Here is a 15575-nt window from a genome sequence, read left to right as displayed (position 1 = left end):
TAAATGTAATGTAGGTGGTGGCGGGGTCCGGGTGCGGTGGTTTAGGGGTTAAACAATTAATTTATTTGCGGCGGGGCCCGGGATCGGCAGTATAGGGGTTAATAAGTTTATGTAGGTGGCAGTGGTAAAGGGGGCAGCAGATTAGGGTTAATAGGTATAATGTAGGTGGCAGCGGGGTCCGGGAGCGGCGGTTTAGTGGTTAATATATTTATTATCGTTGCGGAGGGGTCCAGGAGCGGCGGTTTAGGGGGTAATAACTTTAGTTAGGTGCGGGGGGCTCCGGGAGCGGCGGTTTAGGGGGTAAAACAGTATAGTTTAGTGTGGGTGCTTAGTGACAGGCTAGCAAGAAAGCTGCGAAGAAGCCGATGAGCAGCGAGATCGATGACTGTCAGTTAACAACAGTCCGCTGCTCATCGCCATGTACTTGGTGCGCGGCTTCTTGAGAGCTTTTTTCATAACTTTGGCGAACGTATTCAGGTCCGCAACGGCGATGTTAGGCGATGTTAGGCGAGCTTAGGGGAGCGTATTGGGCCGGCGAATGCAGGAAAATACGGAGCTTCATAACTAGAGGCCAGTGTATTCAATGAAGTACATTCTTAATTGAGTACTATACTGCCAGCGATATCAGACGCGGAATAGAGATCGTGGAATTACAAGTTGACTTTGTTTCTTCTAATAGCTATGTAAGTCCAAGCAATGCAAATGATATAGGTACCTACATTACTGAATTACAGTTTTGCAATGATGATATTTCTTTTATTATTTCATAATATTGCAATCTAAAAGATTGTAATTAGTAATGAATATATCGGTCTTACACCTAACAAAAGTATACCTATTAGATACATTGTATTGCATTGAAATCAATTATTAAAATCAATATTCATAACGTTAAAACATATTTCGTTTAACAGTAAATAGATCAGACAAAATATATTAAAAAATTTATATAGTTAATTATTTTAAATAAAAGAAACAATCTAAATTTAAAAATCAATATGAGAGAGCAATATTCTGTGACATAAGGCTAGTACTAACATTCAGACCCTACATGCGCTTCTCCAACGATAGTTTAATAGTTGTAAATCACCTACAAAGTAAATTATCTAGTTGAAATTGTAGATATAGATATATAAAATATGTAATTTCGTTTATACAATTATTATTAAAACAAAAGGGTTTACTGTTTAAAATATTCATTACAGCAATATCAGGTTTTTGCCGTAGTTAGACAGTATACTTTCTTAGACGGCGATCGCTGAATAATGCTCATTTCTAAGCCGAAGTGGAAACTAAGTGAAACAGAGCATGCGCGTCTCATGAACGAACGCCCTCAGGAAATAGGATTATTCACGTTCAACGCATGCGCATAGTAATGTAGTGACGTTTCAATGTTAGTGGTGACCACCCCGGGGGGGAAAACGATGATTGGATGCTGATATAGAGGTAGCATGTCAATCAAGTTGCATAACATGTCGGGCGGAGGAAACAATCTGAACGGCGGATAATTAAATGATAAAAAATTACGCTATTTATCCATATTTAAAAAAACCGATGAATTAAACTTATGCTAAATTTCAATTCAGTTTAAAATGGCATAAAGGAGTTTGTTTAACTTTTCCTTAACTTTAAAGTCTCTTTAATTTATTTGCATAAGGAGGAATAGGTTATCATTAAATATATATTTTCATTTACTTTTTAAAATGTGATACTTACTGTAAGGGGAGAATTATAGAAATGCATAAAACAAATGAAGATATGATAAACACAGATAACTAGAATATGCAATATAATGACGTCATTAACACAAAATACCTTCACCAAATTATTTGGGCATTTGTCATCATAGCAGTATTTTCTTCTACAGATTGGTAGTTTACAGAAGGAGGGCAAAATTCATAGGCAGAGAGATAGAAAAATGCATTTGATAAAAAAGGAAACCATGTATTGTTGTCCTGGGAAAAAGCACTAGTAGGTTAACCTGTGTTTTACAATCTGTGAATAGTAGGTGGTTATTAATTCTACTGCACTAATATCAAATGAACTGATATCTCATATTCTAAATACAGCAAATATTTATTTTTTGTCAGATTTGTTGAGCGTTCAATATTAACAGACAATTGTTTTTGTTGCTATTGATTGATAAGCTCTGCATGTTTCACTGCAAATAAACAAGGAAATTATATAAATAAATATATATATACACTCACAGGTTAATATTATTTTTTCATGAATCTAGCAGGAATCACACATTACTATATTTACAATCAAGATGTAGATATCTACCATAGCTGTATTTGTAGAAAGAAATGCGACTTGACACATCTGGGAAAGAAAAAGTAAGTTAATACCAGGAGGGTGAAACAGCAATCGATGTGTTAATAGGGCATTCCCTTGAGATGATTTTGTGATGTATTATTATAGCTCTGCTCTATGCTTTTTCTCCTGTGAAAGTTCTACCATTAGGCTAAGTACGCCACTTCTACGAGTTACCAAACTTAAAGGGGCAGTCTAGTCAAAATTAAACTTTCATGATTTAGATAGGGCATACCATTTTAAGCAATTTTCCAATTTACTTTTATCATCAATTTTCTTTTGTTCTCTCATATGCTAATTTCTAAGCCCTTGATGGCTGCCTCTTATCTCAATGCATTTTACAGTTTTTCATAGCTAGAGGGGGTTAGTTCATGTGTTTCATATACAGTAGATAACATTGTGCTCAGGCTTGAGGACTTACTTAAGAGTCAGCACTGATTGGCTAAAATGCAAATCTGTCCAAAGAACTGAAACAGGGATAAAACGTATATTAATATAACAGTGTTGGTTGTGCAAACTGGGGAATGGGTAATAAAGAGATTATCTATCTTTTTAAACAATAAAAATTCTGGCATAGAGGAGGGGGCCGATTTATTAAGGGCCGAATGGCCCTGAATGCCCCTGTTTCCGCTCGAGCATTTAGGAAACAGGAGTTAAGAAGCACTGAAAAGATTGGGTTGATTGACACCCCCTGCTAGTGGCAGAATCTGCAGGGGACGGCATTACACAAGCAGTTCACCAGAACTGCTTGTGCAATGTTAAATGCCGACAGCGTATGCTGTCGGTATTCAGCGATGTCAGGTGGGCATGATCCACTACAGCGATGTCAGGCCGACATAATAAATCAGCCCCTATCCCTTTAAATTTACCTAACTATAATGCTTACCTTTAAGTGGCAGCATTCATTTCATTCTGTCACATAGAACCTTCTTCTGTATAACAAAATAAAAGTGCATAGTATATTATGTCTGTATTGTTATGGTTCACATTATAAAAAGTGCCATCAACATATTACTCAGCAGTATTAAAAGGCTAATTAAATCATGAGGGTACATTACATGCATTACTATAGCTACATTAAAAAAACTTTAAGCAGGGGAGTGTTCCTTTGAGTTCAATCAGTATTAGATGCACAAAGCGACCTACAGGTGAGAGGAGGAAGAAAGGAGAGAAAAGTCAGAAAAGCAGTTGGTGGTTAAAGGGATCTGGGAATGTGTGAAGTCTCTAGAATACAAACAGAGCTGTGTAAGAGAAAGTGTTTCTGTTCTTGTGCCCATGTGAAGTGTGACAATTGCACCTGATTGTTTTATTGCACACCGTTGTTATTTGATTTGGTAAAAAGCAGGACAAGAGGTGGTGGCATGGGTTTAATCTAAATTGCTTGTAAATCCTACATGGTAGCAGGGTCTGGACCAGATTACAATTGGCATGCTAAATCATTTTTTGCTCTTGCACTAGGTTACGGCGCATATTACATGTTAAAAGTAAAAAGTTAGTGAGCAAAAGACCGATGCGCGCTAACTTTAGGACCTCAGATTTTCGGGACCATGCTAATTTCTTCTCCCTAATATGGGGCACGTTTAAAAAAAAAAAAAAAAAACTAACACTTGTTGCTTGCGCGCTAACTCGACAATGCATTAGACCAACAGCGCTAAACTCGAAGGTAGTTCCGAATGCTTTACATTCCAATTTTCTTCACATAGAAGAAAATGTTGTTTTTATTTATTTATATATATATATATATATATATATATATATATATATATATCAGGGCTCAAAATTTCAAATCCTAAACTGCAAGCCAGCCAAAATGTTACTCGCCACTTCTAATCCCACCCATCAGCCGCACATGCCACACCCACTGTCTGCACACACCACGCATCAACCCACTCCCTCTTTACATATGTTTAGCTTATTGCACAGATTATCATTAAATATATATATATATATATATATATATATATATATATATATATATATAACAATCTTCATGATTTATTATTAATTGCACCCTGAAAACCCACACTGATCAGCATATTACATAACCCTTTTAAACAATAAGCACATAGAAAGGCCTCTGATGTTCTTCATGAGGAAAATGAGTATATGAGACATGGGGAGTCTAGAATCCATTTTACCAAAATATTGTCAGGCAACATATATATCAGAAGGCTATGAGAGACAGAGTTCAGGAAAAAAAAAGATACATGGATGATTCCAGTTCATCTAAAAACACATTTTGGCAAACACCCTTTTCTGACTCACTAAAACACATAGCCCCATGATGAAACTCATTAGCTACCAGTTGAAGTGCATATCGTGACTGCATGGCTCAGGCAATATTTTTTTAATTATAAAAAGGAAATTTATTCTTACCTGATAAATTTGTTTCTTTTACGATGCGATGAGTCCACGGATTTCATCCTTACTTGTGGGATATCGCCTCCTGGTCAGCAGGAGGAGGCAAAGAGTACCACAGCAGAGCTGTATATATAGCTCCTCCCTTCCCTCCCACTCCAGTCATTCGACCGAAGTTAGGAAGAAAAAGGAAAAGCCAAGGTGCAGAGGTGACTGAAGTTTAACAAAATTAAAGACCTGTCGTACAAAAACAGGGTGGGCCGTGGACTCATCGTATTGTAAAAGAAACAAATTTATCAGGTAAGAATAAATTTCCTTTTCTTTTACAAGATACAATGAGTCCACGGATTTCATCCTTACTTGTGGGATACAATACCAAAGCTATAGTACACGGATGAAAAGGAAGGGACAAGAAAGGGAACCTAAATGGAAGGCACCACTTCTTGAAGAACTTTTCTCCCAAAAACAGCCTCAGACGAGGCAAAAGTATCACATTTGGAAAATTTGGAAAAAGTGTGAAGAGAAGACCAAGTTGCAACTTTGCAAATCTGTTCAACAGAAGCATCCTTTTTGAATGCCCATGAGGAAGCCACAGCCCTAGTGTAATGAGCCATAATTCGTTCAGGAGGCTGCTGTCCAGCAGTCTCATATGCAAAACGGATGATACTCTTCAGCCAAAAAGAAAGAGAGGGAGCCGTAGCTTTTTGACCCCTACGTTTCCCAGAGAAAACAACAAACAATGAAGACGATTGGCGAAAATCCTTAGTCACCTGTAAGTAGAACTTCAAAGCACGGACCACGTCCGAATTATGTAACAGACGCTCCTTCTTAGAAGAAGGATTAGGACCCAAGGAAGGAACAACAATTTCCTGATTAATATTCTTATTTGAAACAACCTTAGGAAGAAAACCAGGTTTGGTTCGTAACACCACCTTATCCGAATGGAAAATAAGATAAGGAGAATCACATTGTAATGTCAAAAGCTCGGATACTCTGCGAGCAGAAGAAATAGCAACCAAAAATAAAACTTTCCAAGACAATAACTTAATATCTATGGAATGGATCTCGGAAGCTTGGCATTCTGATGAGATGCCATAAGATCCAACTCCAGCCTGCCCCATCTGCGAATCAGGTTGGCAAATACCTCCGGATGGAGTTCCCATTCTCCCGGATGAATAGTCTGTCTGCTCAGAAAGTCCTCTTCCCAGTTTTCCACACCTGGGATGTGGATCGCCGACAGATAACAAGAGTGAGATTAAGCCCACTGAATTATCTTGGCTACTTCTGTCATCGCCAAGGAACTCCTCGTTCCTCCCTGATGATTGATGTAAGCTGCAGTCGTAATGTTGTCCGACTGGAATCTGAGGAATTTGGCCAAAGCCAATTGAGGCCAAGCCTGAAACGCATTGAATATTGCTCTCAACTCTTGGATATTGATGGGAAGGAGAGACTCTGCCTGAGTCCATACACCCTGAGCCCTTAGGGAGTTTCAAACTGCTCCCCATCCTAACAAGCTGGCATCCGTTGTCACTATCACCCATGAGGGTCTGCGGAAGCATGTACCCTGGGATGGATGATCCAGCGACAACCACCATAGGAGAGAGTCCCTTGTCTCCTGATCTAGATTTATTTGAGGAGATAAATTTGTATAATCTCCATTCCACTGCCTGAGCATGCTCAGTTGCAGAGGTCTGAGATGAAAACAAGCAAACGGAATGATGTCCATTGCTGCTACCATCAATCCAATTGCCTCCATGCACTGAGCCACTGACGGCCGAGGATTGGTCTGAAGGGCTCGGCATGTATTCAGAATCTTTAACTTTCTGACCTCCGTCAAAAAGATTTTCATGGATAGAGAGTCGATTAGAGTTCCCAAGAAAGGAACCCTTGTCTGTGGAACTAGTGAACTCTTCTCCAGATTCACCTTCCACCCATGAGTCCTCAGGAAGGATAGAACAATGTCAGTATGAGACTTTGCTAGCTGATAAGACGACGCCTGGATCAGAATATCATCCAGATAAGGCGCCACTGCAATGCCCTGCGGTCTTAGAACCGCCAGCAGACACCCCAGAACTTTTGTGAAAATCATGGGTGCCGTGGCCAGACCGAAAGGAAGAGCGATGAACTGAAAATGTTTGTCCATAAAGGCAAACCTCAGGAACTTGTGATGATCTCTGTGGATAGGAACATGAAGATATGCATCCTTTAGATCCACGGTAGTCATAAATTGACCCTCCTGGATCAATGGAAGAATGGTACGAATAGTTTACATCTTGAAAGATGGAATTCTGAGAAACTTGTTTAGACTCTTGAGATCTAAGATAGGTCTGAAAGTTCCCTCTTTTTTGGGAACTACAAACAGATTTGAATAAAGCCCCTGTCCCTGTTCCTGAATTGGAATGGGACAAATTACTCCCATGGAGGATAGGTCTCTTACACAGCGTAAGAACACCTCTCTCTTTATCTGGTCTACAGACAATCGAGAAAGAAGAAACCTTCCTCTGGGGGAACAATTTCTGAATTCCAGCTTGTATCCCTGAGACACTATCTCTAATGCCCAGGGATCCGGAACATCTCTAATCCAAGCCTGGATGAAGAAAGACAGTCTGCCCCCTACTAGATCCGGTCCCGGATCGGGGGCCAACCCTTCATGCTGACTTGGGAGCAGCAGCAGGCTTCTTGGATTGTTTACCCTTGTTCCAAGACTGGTTTGGTCTCCAGGTAGATTTGGCTTGCGAATAGTTACCTTCCTGTTTAGAAGAAGAGGAACGGGGGGATCCCTTAAAGTTTCGAAAGGCACGAAAATTACTCTGTCGACCCCTCTGTTTGGATTTCTTATCCTGAGGGAGGGAATGACCCTTACCTCCCGTGATGTCAGAAATAATCTCCTTCAGGTCAGGCCCAAACAGGATCTTCCCCTTGTAAGGAATAGCCAAAAGCTTAGATTTAGATGACACATCTGCAGACCAAGATTTTAACCATAAGGCTCTGCGCGCTAAGATGGAAAATCCTGAACTCTTAGCTGCCAATTTGATAATCTGCAGAGAAGAATCCATAACAAAATAATTAGCCAATTTAAGAGCTTTAATTCTATCCTGTATCTCTTCCAAAGAAGTCTCAGTCTTAAGAGACTCTTCCAGGGCATCAAACCAATAAGCAGCCGCAGTCGTAACCGTGACAATGCAGGCCACCGGTTGCAAAACCAACCCCTGATGAGCATAAAGCTTCTTAAGGAGACCCTCTAATTTCTTATTCATAGGGTCCTTGAAGGCACAACTATCCTTAATAGGGATAGTAGTTCATTTAGCTAAGGTGGAAATAGCTCCTTCCACCTTAGGAACCGTCTGCCAAGAATCCCTGATAGCATCCGCTATAGGATACATCTTCTTGAAGACAGGAGAAGGGGAGAATCGAATACCTGGTCTCTCCCATTCCTTAGCAATAATCTCCAAAGTTCTCTTGGGAACTGGAAAAACATCAGAATAAGAAGGAACTTCTAGATATCTGTCCAACTTACTCAATTTTTCTGGAGGAACTGCAATGGAATCGCAGAGTCACCAAAACCTCCCTCAATAACAGATGGAGGTGTTCTAGCTTAAACCCGAAAGAAACCACTTCTGAATCCGTCGGCAGCAAGGCGCTTTCCGATTCAGAAAGTTCGCCTTCAGATAGAGCCTCCAATTATGAGCCCTGTGATGGTACATCTGATATCGCCATTAAAGCATCAGAAGCTGTATTGACCATGAGGGCGTCCTTCCTTCTGCGTTTGCCTTGCAATACGGGAAAGGCAGATTACACTTCTGAAAGTGTAGATGACATAACAGCAGCTATGTCCTTTAGTGTAATCGCAGACAAAGCTGCAGAGATACTGGACTGCGCCTGAGCAGGCGATATGGACTGTGATGCTTGGGGAGAAAGTTGTGGCATACTCTGAATCTCATCGGTAGAAACCTGAGAAGCATCCGCTTTTGCCAAATCTTTATCAAAAAAAATTTTTTTCTCTAAACTGCAATGCCCTCTCAGTACATGAGGGACAAAAAGTAACAGGAGGTTCCACATTGGCATTCAAACATAATGAACATGTAGCATACAGAATATCATCCATGTCAACAAATTAAGCAAAACAAATTTGGTCGTGGATTGCAAACAAAAAATTATCTAATATGAGTGTAAGCAAAAACAAAAAAAAAATTGCTGAAAAATGTGTAACTGTGCCTTTAAATTTGTCTTAATAAATTAACAGCACTCACAGTCCGGCATATCTAGCATGGGACATATACAAGGAAAAAACAAGACTTATTGTTCTTTTAAAAAAAAAACACTCCTGCGTTAAACTAAAAAGCCTCTGCCGCCTCAACAGCTCTGCTGAGGCGCCTACCTGATCCTCGGGGCTCCGATCTCTGTCCCCAAGTTTACCCTGCCTAAGACCGCTTGCTTCAATATATAACCATGCGGTCTTGGCAACCAGCAACAACACAGAGCCGCTCCGTAAGGTATCTCGTAGAAAACTAACTGTGCAGCATTTCCTGAGCGCGCAAAGCTAACTCCGCCCTTCGTGGGCATGAACTAACGTGCTAGTGTCTTCTGCCAAAAAAAACGCGCTCCGTATGTCTCAGCATAAGTAGCTGAACAATACCATGCGGTCCAGCCACGTAACGTGCATCCTTTAAAAAAACACTCCAAAACACATCCAGAACCTCACAAATAAAAACTACCCCTACACTGGAGTCTTGCTCCGAAAACAGTGTCCCCAGCGTCAAGCCCACAGTCTGTCTGCGCTTTAAAGACAAAGAGTATACATGTCCGTTTGTCCTGTTAAGCAAAAAACTTCCCATGTTCTGAACTTCCCCCACCGCATCTTCCCATGTATAGCATAGAGAAGCCCTGAGGTGTATGTGCAACTAAGGAAGTCAGAGGAATAAAGTAGCAGCAGTTTCTGAGTTAATTCTGTCCCAGAAAATAAAGCTGCACATACCTTAGTGCTGATCGACAGCATGAACAGTCCCACAGCTTCAAGAAGTCTTCTGTCCTTCCTGCCATTCTGTGGAGACATACAGGGTCTTAGTTAATAATTGCTAAGACCATCATGAGAAGGGCAGCACACAGTATGGGAGGCGCAGTGAGAAATTAATCCCACCAGTTCCCAGTGCTTCAAAGCCACCTGTAGCTCTGCTATCTAGAGGCTGACAAGGAATATGGCTACACCCTGAGTAAAATAGCACTCACTGGTACCATTTTAAAAATAATAAACACTTGATTGAAGAATCTAAACTAACACCTCACTTTACCTCTTCCTACACTAACACAGGCAAAGAGAATAACTGGAGTGGGAGGGAAGGGAGGAGCTATATATACAGCTCTGCTGTGGTGCTCTTTGCCTCCTCCTGCTGACCAGGAGGCGATATCCCACAAGTAAGGATGAAATTCGTGGACTCATTGTATCTTGTAAAAGAAATAAAGGGTTACTCCTGTGTGCCAAGGAACTATTAAATAGAGGCAAATGTGTATGCTTGCAGACCCAATGGATTATAGGAAGTCAGTAACTACATCTACATTTGCAGTAAACATAGTAGGAATTGTCAATGCAAAAACACAACCCCAAAACAGCGCTGAGTGCCGGAGCTACACAGTGGGAAACGCTAAACTAGCAATGCTCAGCCAGATCATATGCTGTCAGTCCCAAACAGTATTAATATCATTGCTTTATATGCAGAAAATGTAATATACGGACCTTGACAGCAGGGTTTGTGTGTCATGGTGTGCAGCTTGTGAACTTGTCAGTGTAGCACAGTCTGTGTGTCATGGTAAGCAGCTTATAAAATTGTCAGTGTAGCAGGGTTTGTATGTTATGGTGTGCAGCTGTGAAACTATTAATCTACTCTGAAACAACAAACCACACTTTACTACACAGGTGGTCAGTTATGTGCAGTATATTGATGACCTCCTAGTGATCTGGTCTGGAGATTCAGATACTGCTCAAGAATTAGTCCAATATCTGAATGCAAATAATGTTGAAATCAGCTTCACGTCTGAATGGAACAGGACAAGTACAAATTTTCTAGATGTTACTTTTGGTGCTGATGAAGTTTTAGGTAAAGATATTTCCACCCTCTACAGGAAACCTATAACTGGTAACTCCCTTTTGCATGCTAGAAGCAGTCACCCAAAGCATGTCTTTGGGGGAATTGCAAAGGGTCAGTTTATACAGGTTAGGCGTAACTGCACTTTGGAGAACAATTTCCTGAGAGTGGAAAATTATCAAAACTATTTCATAATAGAGGTTACCCTAAGAAAAAGGTGGCAGGTGCTTTTGCTCAGGTGCGCCAAATGGATAGGGCCATTCTCTTTGAGGGCAAACAATCAACCCACCAAAAAGAGTCAGGACAGAGTAGAAATGACCCGATTTTTGTAACAGCTTTCTCCAATCAATACCGGGAGGTATGTTCCATAATCAAAAAGAACTTACCCATCCTTATGGGGGATGTTCAACTGAGACCCTATGTTGAGAAGGAATGCAAGTTCGTACACAAAAAGAACCGGACCTTGGGCAACATCCTGTCTCCTAGCCTTCTGAATGATGGCAGTTCATGGTTACAACATAAAGGGACCTACAGATGTGGTAGGAAAAAATCTGTGACCATGTCATTGTCAATGACAAATTTTACTCTGCCAACCGTACAGAGAAATATGAGACTAAGGGATGTGTAAATTGTACCAGCAGATTTGTAGTCTACTTGATCTACTGTACCACATGTTCTAGGCAATATGTCAGAAGAAAGACCAGAGAAGTGGGCAAAAGAATTAGGGAACATCTCTCATACATTTCAAGTGAGAGAGCATGTTCAGCTCTATCAAAACATTTTTTGAATGTACATCAAGGTAATGTTGGGTCCTTTAGGTCGCAGGCTATCGAGCAGATAGTCAGACCCCCAAGAGTTGGTGACAAATTGCAGATCCTAAGTCGACAGGAGATATATTGGATCTACAAATCAGATAGCCTGCTACCTAAGGGGTTCAACTTTGAGTTCAATATCATCAATTACTGGCAAAGATGATGTTGCTACCTGATTTACTGATCTAATTTGACTTTTGGATAGACTGTATAGAACTTGATTCTAGTAAGTTTGGGAGGTAATGCATGCACCAATTGAAAGGAGATTTGTATATGGTTAATTCACTCTTCATCATACGTCTAGGTATATAGCCACATAAGGGATTATATGCCTTGAGGATAGGAATTGGCTTATTTAGCTTCTTTGCTATATGTATCCTTCTGTTACAGCTGAGGTCAGGATGTTTTATTAGTATACAGCTCTGGAACTCGGTTTAGGAGCTGATTGTTGGCATAGGAGCCCAGTCCCCCAACATCCTAATGTGGATTCCCTAGATGATATACTCTATGATCACCCCTGAGGTTTAAAGTCTATTTAGCTATAACACAGGACTAAAGTTTATGCAACCATCATGTATATTGTATAATACACATTTGTGCAAGTGCGTTTCCTCATGTATATATACTGTACATCTGCCTATCAAATGGCATATAGCTAAGTTTAACAAACATGTGTATATATGGGGTCATTGTCACCATGTATGTTTGTATATATATTTATATGTATGCATGCATTCAAATGCCCATAAGCCTTATTGACAATGCACTATATATATAATTGGCTGACTCTAATATTAGTGAAACAATACTGATGGATACATGTTTTTAATATATGTCTTTCCCACTTTATCAAAATACTCTGAGGCTCACCTTGTCCCCCCATCATTATGATTAATCACATAACATTATGTATATATATATCGTTTTACCATCATAGTTCTCTACCCAATTTCCAGTCTTTTGAGATATGTGATTCACAAGGGGTTAATTTTGAAGCTAGTTAACTTCAGCCAATAGGATTGTTTTTACCCTTTTTTTTTTAAATCAGTTGAGCCTGTACACTATCAGGTCTATGATTACGGTCACCAGGACCAAAACCGGTCAGATCATGCTTACTATGGCTTAACACTCCCTATGTGGAGTCAGATGCTGTCACGTTGCATTTTGCCTGCTTTTAATATTATTAATAAAATTATTGTTTTTAGATTCTTCTGAAGCTGGACTGCCTTGGATATTCCTTCCTTTTTTACAATTTACTACGGAACACTGGGGTTCCGGTTTATTTCCTAGGTGTCCACGCCCACAGCCAAGAGCCAATGATTGAGCAAGTTATCTGAGACCCTACTCCAACTGAATGTTTTGCCAGTGGAGAGAGACGGTTGCACTAAGAGGGGAGCTGAGCCAATCTGGACAGCAGCAGCAGTGACAGGCAAAGGAGAAGCTGTGAAAGCGCAAAACGTCCGCTGCCAGCTTTTTTTGGGATCCGGACTATACGGCCATCAAACAGCGAGGAGTGAGTCTGATGATCCGACAATCAGTGGATACCACTTACAGACTGCATAAACTTAAGTTTGGTGGGGGGTAGGAGGGATTGTCTTTCCCGGTCCCTTTAAACCACTGTTAAAATTGTTAAAGTCGTTGAAGTGGTCTGCCCGGTGAGAAGTGGAAGGAGCTAAGGCCCTCGTACTTTTGAAGACTCTCTAACTAAATTTGGATATGGGCACATCAACATCCCTTGTGACTCTAACTCTTCTTGTGATTTCTGCATGTATATATAGCACAATATGGAATTATCAAGTGAATATTGACTGTTATAATCTATATACATGCATACATGTGTGGGTATTTCTGATGGTCCTGTGAATAAGTGGGAGAAGCCCCAGTTTGCATTTGTATGTGTATTTGCATTGACATCACTTTAAACAGGGACACAGATGCATAATACTCCACAACAAAAGAACACTTAATTTGTGACCCACTATATATACACGTATATACACGTCTCTCTTTGAGCTTAACAGTTATAGCCCTTTTCTCAGGTTAAATTCCCCATTGGATAATTATTTTTTCTTTCCCCCAACAAACCACAAAGCTTGTCCAGAAGAGGTTACAGTCTGCTAAACCTGTTTGATGTTTAAGATTTATATATATATATATATATATATATATATATATTTATTTATAATATGTTATAGAGAATAGATGATTTGTAACTACAATCAATTAATTAGTCTTACAAGTCTTATATGGTTTTATTTAAATGAATTGTATCCATGGACAGCGCTGCGGAATATGTTGGCGCTTCATAAATAAAGTATAATAATAATAATCATAATAATAATAACATTTGTGCATCTTATGAAATCATCAGGGTTTAGCGTGGTCTGTGTGTTATGGTGTGCAGATCTGAATATATTTGTGTATTAGGGTCTCTGGGTTATGGTGTGCAGCTTGTGAAATTGTCAGTGTAGCAAGGTCTGTGTGTAATGGTGTGCAGTTTGTGAAAATGTCAGTGTTGCAGGGTCTGTGTGTTATGGTGTGCAGTTTGTGAAAATGTCAGTGTTGCAGGGTCTGTGTGTTATGGTGTGCAACTGTCAAATTGTCTGTGTAGCAGGGTCTTTGTGTAATGGTGTGCAGTTTGTCAAATTGTCTGTGTAGCAGGGTCTTTGTGTTATGGTGTGCAGCTGTGAAATTGTCAATGTTGGAGGGTCTGTGTGTTATGATGCGCACTGTTTGTTATGTTATAAAATAAAAACAATATTATAAAATGTTTCACATATGCAAAGAGGGGGTGAAATAGTGGGTGTGGTGTGGGAGTAGAAGTGGCGAGTAACATTTTGTCCTGGCAAGTGGCTTAGGACTTGAAATAGTTTGTGAAATTGTCAGTGTAGCAGGGCTTGTATGTAATAGTGTACACCGTTTCAGAATAACAACCTTTTTTTCCAGTCATGTGACTGCTATTGAAAAGCATTGAGAAGCAGTGCATTTATTAAAATAGCCAGTAGGTGGAGCTGTCCGCTGGTGTTGCAGCAAAGCCAAGCAAGCTGAAATTAATCAGTTTAACCAAACCTGAGCTATCGAGCAGATTTCAAAGGAACAAGATCTTCCTGTCTATAAAACAGTCCAGATTGGAATGCATAAAAAGAACTGTTTGCAGAAAAATGCAAGTGAAGTCTGTTGTGTGATTATTTTGTTAGGTTTATAATGCTGTTTAGCAAATCTTTTTGTTCATTTAACTTAGTTTAATTATATATTCTGTGTTGTGTGATTATTTTATTAGTTTTATAATGCTGTTTAGCATTTAAAGTCTTCATTTCAAAGCTTTAAAAATAATGTATTAGGTGTTACTTTTGACAATTTTGAGAGGGGCCTGGAACCTATCTCCCTCACTTTCCATTGACTTACATTATAAACTGGGTTTCAATTTACAACGGTTTCTATTTACAACCATTCCTTCTGGAACCTAACCCCGGCGTAAACTGAGGGCTACCTGTGTATATATATATATATATACACACACTCAGTATATATATATAAACACACACAGTATATATATATATAAACACACACAGTATATATATATATATATATATATATATGTGTGTGTGTTTATATATATATATATATATATATAAAAAAATATATATATACTGTATATATGTATAATATGTTATAGAGGAGAGATGATTTGTAACTTCTATCGAATAATTCATTGTATTATAATTGACTTGTTAAGTAAATATGTTTTTATGTTTTACAATAGGCCATTTATTTAACAACTTTTGGATTTCTTATTTCCTATCAAGCAGATGGTAGGTGGTTGCTTAATACAATATCTGGGAATGTATGCAGTGACCGCACCTACTGATTCATACCTATAGAAGTTTAGCCTTTATTAGCAGAACTGTACGTGCGTTAGTGAATTCAAACGAGTAATTCTATGTTGTCTTTGTTGTTGTTTTTCTTAAGGGATAAACCTCCTATTACGTCCTACGTTCTCAATAAAAAC

Source organism: Bombina bombina, chromosome 3, assembly GCF_027579735.1.
Source record: "Bombina bombina isolate aBomBom1 chromosome 3, aBomBom1.pri, whole genome shotgun sequence".
Lineage (NCBI taxonomy): Eukaryota > Metazoa > Chordata > Amphibia > Anura > Bombinatoridae > Bombina > Bombina bombina.
Note: the sequence above shows the minus strand (reverse complement) of the source record.